The sequence below is a fragment of the Phoenix dactylifera genome, chromosome 3 (genome assembly GCF_009389715.1).
Source record: "Phoenix dactylifera cultivar Barhee BC4 chromosome 3, palm_55x_up_171113_PBpolish2nd_filt_p, whole genome shotgun sequence".
Lineage (NCBI taxonomy): Eukaryota > Viridiplantae > Streptophyta > Magnoliopsida > Arecales > Arecaceae > Phoenix > Phoenix dactylifera.
Genome location: NC_052394.1, coordinates 6,594,856 through 6,602,025, shown reverse-complemented (window position 1 = coordinate 6,602,025; position 7,170 = coordinate 6,594,856). Strand labels below are relative to the sequence as shown.

General features: G+C 42.9%; 1 pseudogene; it reads right to left on the bottom strand.

The window, feature by feature from the left end:
* Positions 1-3,780: 3,780 nt before the first annotated feature.
* Positions 3,781-6,565, bottom strand: LOC103712555 (annotated as a pseudogene).
* Positions 6,566-7,170: the final 605 nt, after the last annotated feature.

Below are 7,170 nucleotides of genomic sequence, written 5' to 3'. Positions count from 1 at the left end.
TTGGCACAACTTGGGGAGGAGAGAAGCTTGCCCAAGATAGCTTGCAAGCCGGGTCATGCCGTAATGGTAATAATCGTTGCAACAAGTTAGCCACCCTCAATGCAAAGCACAAACAAAGTAATGTACTGTTTGATATAGGAAATTGTATCTTTCTCGATGTTACAGGCAAAATAACTAGCTCACAATACAATCCCAAACTTGGTCTTCAAAAGATTTGGCCTTCCAAATTTCTGTGCGCCAAGGAAAGATGTGAACATATATCTTTAAAATCAAAATCTTGGTGGATTTGTCGGATGAGATCAGCCAGGACGTAAATCTACAATGCGCTGGCAAACTAGAGGACGCCTATCTCTATCTTGAGCACATAATTAAAAGAGATTTGTTCATGTTTTGAAGTTTAGATGGCTTGTTTCAGTAGTTACCCAAAAAAAAAAAAGATAGCCTGTTTCAGACCAAGGATCCAATCTAGTGGGCTCTCAAAACCATCATTCTTTGTTTAATTTTTTTCGTTGTTTCGATCATCCAACTGAAATTAAATATGATAAATTACCTCTCAGACGTATGACATAAATATGCTGGCCCCATTGATTCATTTGGTAGAAATGATGAGAATCCTTTCAAATGATGGTGCCCTTTCACTTCGTTTCCACAGACATAAAGGTAACATTTTAAATATGTGCAGATGTACGCAGTAAAAGAAAAGAAAAGAAAAGAAAGGAAGCCTTTATGAATTATAACACCCTCTCTATATATTTAAACTAAAGTCCTATGCTGTCATGCAACCCATTCAATTTTCCTTTTTCTTTCCTTGGGGAGGCAGCTGTGGCTCAGGCATGACTGAGACCAGTACAAGTTGATCGGGCCCGTCACCTGCCACATAAAAAATAAGCTGCCAAAGAAGCCACATGTTAAATTATGGACTACTTTAATGCCTAATGGTATATATTAAAAATCTGACACGGTCCATCTCACACCAACTTAGTATCACTCGAGCAGGAATAAGCTGCCCTCACCTTTGATAGATACATTTTGAATTTCTACACCGTATCAACCTAAACACACTGATAAATGGGGTTCATCTGAACAATATTAAATGTCTTTCTATTCGCTCGGTCAAGTCTTTGGAGGTCAAAAAATGAACTGATGCACGCAGGCCTGCAAGCCAGGCATGGAAATAAACCTAATAATGAGAGAGAAATAGCAAGAACGAAGCTGATATTACAATACATTAGCTAGCCTTGGCGGGGTCCAATATAGCTTGCCGTATCATAATTGTCATCTTCTAGGCACAACTGCAAGGGATTTTATCAGCTCTATAAACTACTATAAATATATTTTTTTTCGACAATCCTGTCGAGTAGTTTATCCATTCGGATTACACCAACATAAGTTTTCTTCAGCATCGTTGCCAAGTGGCTTATCCATTCATATAACTCCAACATAAAGTCTCAAAAAGGTACGTAAACCGTTGCGGGATTTGTTCTCTCCTCTCCTGACCGGCCAAGGTTATTACGTAGATAGCTTTGTCTCAGGGAGGGGGGGGCGTGGGAAGGGTGGCCGTAACCGATGGAAGGCTCCGAGTGGACCGTGTCTTCCCCCCCCCCCCAACGCCCGCACAAGAGAACGAAATCCTTGGCCTCGGCTGCTTCTCAAAGCCGTTTCCTCCCCTGTCCTCCGCCAAACGCCCGCCGCTCGCCACCCACGTGAGCCCGGAGGCCGTTTCTGAGTCTCCTTTCGAAAGCTTTTTTGTGCTCATGGGAAAGCGTTGGACCAAACACAAACAAAAAAGTTACTCTCTGCACTCCCTCCCAACGTCTTGCAGCGTCTCACACGTGCCACCAGCCACTAGCAGTAGCTTCCGTCTCTTCTTAGTTCGCTTTGCGTCTATGATGCCATAAAGTCATCAAATCCTCTAATAAAAAAAGAGTGAGAGCTATGCCTGTTATATAGAGCTATATTTATGAACCCCACGAGGCGCTGGACCTCTGGTTTCCTTTGTTTCCTGTGTCACCCTGCCAGCTCCCTTAAATGGTGTTTTTAGTTTGGTAACACCTTCGAACACTCTAGGTGGACCCAAACAAGTAACCATCATGGCCATCGATACAAGTAGAGAAAAGCTATACCTGTATCAGAGAACTAAAACAGTAAATTTAACAATAAAAAAGATAACCTTTTTTTTTCAAATGTTTTGTCCATGGAGTAGATTTTTGCAGGAAGCATCTTTTCACCACCTTGTCAAAAGTCTCTTCACTGCTTCTCTGTTTCCTAAAGCCTTCCAAGTCTTCGACCCTTATCGAGATAACTGTTCGCCACCATGATTGTAGTGTGGTGAGTCAGTTTCAGTAGCTCTGAGGACCAATGCCGGCCCTCTCAGAGCAGGAAAAGAAACAAAATGAGAGCCCTTTCCTTGCCAACCCCTCGTTTTTCTCCTACCAAATATGGGCAGGAGAATCAATCATCCTGCCTCCCACCTAGGATTTTGTGCTGGATCAGCTACAAACCTCCCTACGAAGGGGTCCGTTGCCACAAAAGGGAAGCCCCGTGGCCCAGTGACATGATGTTAAGTTATGAACACTGTTGGCAGGCTGGTTGCAGTCGACTACCTCCCACTGGGGCACTACTCTGGGCTCAGAGGGAATGCTCTGGCTCTCCTTTTACCCTCCAGAAATTAGTGCTTCCCTTCCAAGGGAACGCCGGGGAGTTGTCATTTCGGCAGCACAAGGGGTAGTTGGGTGGTGTGCCTTAAAAACGCATCTGTTCTTGATGCCTTGGGAAAGTTGCCATTGGGTTAAATCCAACTGGAAGCAACCTCTGTTTAGATCATAAAACAAGGGAATTCATTTTACAAAGCTTTATAAGATTGCATTATAGGTGTCGTAAATCGTAACACAACCATTTCACTGTACGTGCTATAATTTTGTCAGAGATATTCTCAACCACCCTGGTGAAGCACGGAATGGTTTTAATTAATTAGAGTGAGCTAAGCATGCATCATGAACAACTTACTGTGGCTCGCAGGGGATATGATGCCACTGTTAGCCGTTAGACAACGTGCCGCGGGCACCGAGGCATAAGCTGCAATTAACCATGAAAGCCTGAAAAAATTCATCGGACGATTCGGATCGAAGCTCGTGGTTTTCTTTGATTTATTTACCATCATATTAAAGTATTTATGCCGAGCAAAAGTTATTTTGGTTAAATGGAGACAGATTAGCATCAATTCGTCAGATTCTAGCCAAATGGAGATTGCATGATGGAGCTCAAGAGCTAATAGGAGATTGGATAACATCATTTCGCCGTATTCTAGCCAAATGGGAATTGACTTCTGTTTTCGTTTTCAAGCTAGGTAACAGAAACTGCTGCACCATTCTAAGAAGCAACAATATCCAAGACTGAGAGCCTCATATCTTGGCCGCGACACTCAAAAGGATCTCCTAAATCATCTCTACAACTATGCGTACATTGAATCAAGTTTTTATTAACATAGAATTTTCGTTACCTGCACGCAATGGGAAATACCATTTAAATGAGAACTAAGCACCGCACAGAGTAGCCAATGGACTTTACCGCAGAAATTATACCACAGAGCATGTACAAAGCATCCAAACTCTTGATTCGATTTAACCATGAAGATAGAATTACTCCTAGACGAAGTCATACAAAGTAGTGACTTAATTAGCAAACTAATCATAAGATTATTCATATGTAAGGAACACAGATGTCCACGATCTAAAAATGCATTCGAAATTTCAGATTAATTGAGAAATCCCACCATCTATGTGACTGAAAACATGTGTATCAGTGTTTACTAGATTAGTTTAAGTCAATAACTTAGCAAATATGAGACTAGAGAGTATGACTAAGAGTGCAGGAGATTACAGGCTACTGCAACATCCCATTTGTTCAGAAAGTTGAACCAGAGGTCATGGCATTAGTTTACTAAAAACCTCATTGAGAATAGTTAACAACATCGGATTAAGGTTTCCAGGCAGCAAAACAAAGGTGCTGCTTTTAACGAGAAAAAAAACTTCCAATCTCCCTCCTTCACCCTTGTTTCTGCTTTTAAACCTTTCTCGCCCTCTTTTTTTTCGTCCCCACTTTTCTTCCACCCCCTTTGTAGATTATTTCCTGTACATTAGGCTGCAACCTCACTTTCTATGTTGCTCCTACTCCAAGGAAATCAAAGAAGGGCAGACTAACGTTCTCCCTCTCATGATCTCTTTTACCATGCAGCCAGGCACTGGTCCTGTGGTTGGCCACCGATTCAGTTGCCGAGGCTTCGGTGGTTGAATCAGAAAGACCAGAGTGATCAAAAACAAGGAACCAGCATCATGGGAGCACCATGTGGGAAGCTAATCCCATGGTCGCCAAATTTCTCATAGCATCCATTCCTCCCAGCCACCAGCTTTTCATCAGAACCTGCACAAAAAGCAAACAATAAGGAAAAGATGCCCATGAGGAAAACACCAAAACATCCACCAAGAGTAAAGAGTAAAGACTGAAAGATTCATTCATCAAAACTAGATGATGCAAAGCAAAAGTGATGAGCAGGCAGCTTTCAAGAGGGGCCCATGAGAAAAAACGTCGCATAACTTAGCATCTCAGCTATATTATTGAGACAAATCATTCACCCAGAAAGAATAAGTAGTAAAAAAAAGAAAAAAAAAGAGGAAATTAGCTAGAAAGCACCATGATAAGAGAAGAGAAGCCACAGGAAACATGAAGGAAAATGAGAAGAACAAGGAGGGGAGAATAAAAGAACAGAACATACCCATGAGGAACTCATAGGGCTGTGGCTGCTGGGAACGGCTATATATGGTGAGGAAGTTAGGAATGATCCCACTGGTGAAGGAACTGAGGGAGAGATCTGTGCCGGCGGAGGCAGACTCATCTCTAGTGGAGGTGATGGTGGACTCACCACTGCATGCATTATTGCTGGTGTTCACCTCCATCTTGTTGGGGAGGGCCTGAGAGGATGGAGCGTTAGGGGAGGAGTTGGAGGACTTCCTCCTCCTGTAGGAACTGGACTGTTCCCTCTGCTTCCTGGCCATGATCACATGCCAATGGTTCTTCACTGCATTGTCTGTCCTGCCAGGGAAAAGCCTGGCTATCAGTGCCCATTTGTTTGCCATAGAGCCTGTGAGCAGCCAGAAGCCTCTCCTCTTCCTCCTCACTGAAGGCCCTCCTGTTGATCCTTGGGTCCAGCTGGTTGAACCACCTCAGCCTGCAGCTCTTCCCTGCCCAAAACCAAATCCCAAACCAAAACAAAGAGAAGCATAAGTTAAAACGGGAAAAAGACCATTAGGATACATCAAAATATTCTATCAAAAACATCATCTCATTTTTTTTAATGGCGTGCAATTAGTAATCTGTGTATGAATTCAAAAAAAAAAAAATCTTTTGAGGCAACTTCTTATTTTATTTTATTCTAGTCTCTTTAGAAAAAAAACCTACAAGGAGAGAACTATTGCTTTGTTATGGAGAGAGAGAGAGAGAGGGGGAGAGCATCTAATCATCCATCAGTTTTTATGTGCAGTGGAGTTGGTTGAATACCTGATCGCCCTTCGAGCTTCTCAGCAATCAGATTCCAGTTCTGGGGGCCATATTGGGAGACGAGCTCCTTGAGCTTGGCATCCTCAGCTGGCCTCCAATGGCCCCGGGCACAGAGCTTGGGCTGGTCATCCTCATGGCTACCATCTTCTCCTTCCTCACTCTGGTCCTCCTTCTCATCCCGATGATAACCTTGCTCCCCGCTGAACCTCTGAAAGCCCCAGCCTTTGTTCTTCTCCTGCTCCATTGGAAAGCCCATCCCACCACTCCTGCATTCCATCCCTCCAGATGAAGAGCCCAAACCACCATGAAACGGAGGTGGCGGGGGTGGAGGAGGATGGAAGAACCCCGTCTCATCTGTTGTTTTTAGATGCTTAGGCGCCATATCTCTTCGAAACCAAAATGACTCAATGCAGACTAACAACTTCTTCTATACAAAATCAAAAAAAAAAAAAAAAACTCAGAGCATAAGAAAACCACAGAAAAATGCAAGAAAGACCTCTTAAAAGGGAAGAAGGAAGAGGAATTGTCACAAATTAGACCTTTTCTTGACCGGTTTCTCGTAAATCCTCAGTCCGAAAACATTTAAAGATGAAAGGAAGGATTTTTTTCTGTGGTTTGATGCTATTTCAAGGGAAGTTCGAGGGAACACAGGGCTTTCAGAGCAGGAAGAAGACGATGATGGAGAACCCAAAGACGGAACTGTTTACGAAGAAAGAGCCCAGAAAAATGAGAGAGGAACGGCCTCGGGTGGAAGAAAACCACTTGGTTCTTCCCTTCTCTCTCTCTCTCTCCCCCTCCCTCCCTCCCTCCCTGCCCCCCAGACCTCTCTCTGTTTCGCTTACTTTGAGACTGATTGCACCTCTGAGGGTGTGGGCATTGGGGGTCTCGTGCACAAGTTCAAAAGGGAACCGCTCGTGTGGGTGGGGAGTCCTTCCCACTCTTATACCAGAGCTGCCCCTGTCCCTCTTCGCCTTGACAAAACCACCAGAACTCCCTTGGCTCTTTGCACCCTACCCTCTCTGGCTTTTCGAAGCAAAGAAAAGATCGAAAAGATGAAGGCAAATGAATTGCAAATATATTAATTTATCAATTTTTTTGATATTTTCTATTTATTATATTTTATTTATGAAAAATTATCAGATGGATACGATAAATCTAGAATAAAATTATCCTAAATCTCATTGCTATTACACAAAAAAAATAATAATAATAAATTGATTCCATCCTTAGTTCACCACCTAATAGTTTCTTCTTATTTGCACACTTCTGTCCTTTGTTATACCCTCCATAATTACCCTTTTTTAAAAAAATATCTTAGGAGAGAGAAATTTTATCCTGGAAGGACCTGAATGGTTTGGCACGCTTCAATGCCATTATATTGGTACGTTCTTGAAGTCTAGTACCTTACTGCAGCCAGAAGTTCGTAAAGAGGTGAAGTATTATTAATGCTGGTTTGGAAGGTGAAGGGATTCTAGGATGGCAAGAAGTTATTGCTTAGCTGCTTACATAACAAGAAGGCATCTTGGTGAACTTGGTAGCCGACATTCCGGTCCGAATGGTCCGGGGATTGTAGTCTACTCATCTTGTTAGGGAGCTTTTCCTATTTATTTCTTGTTT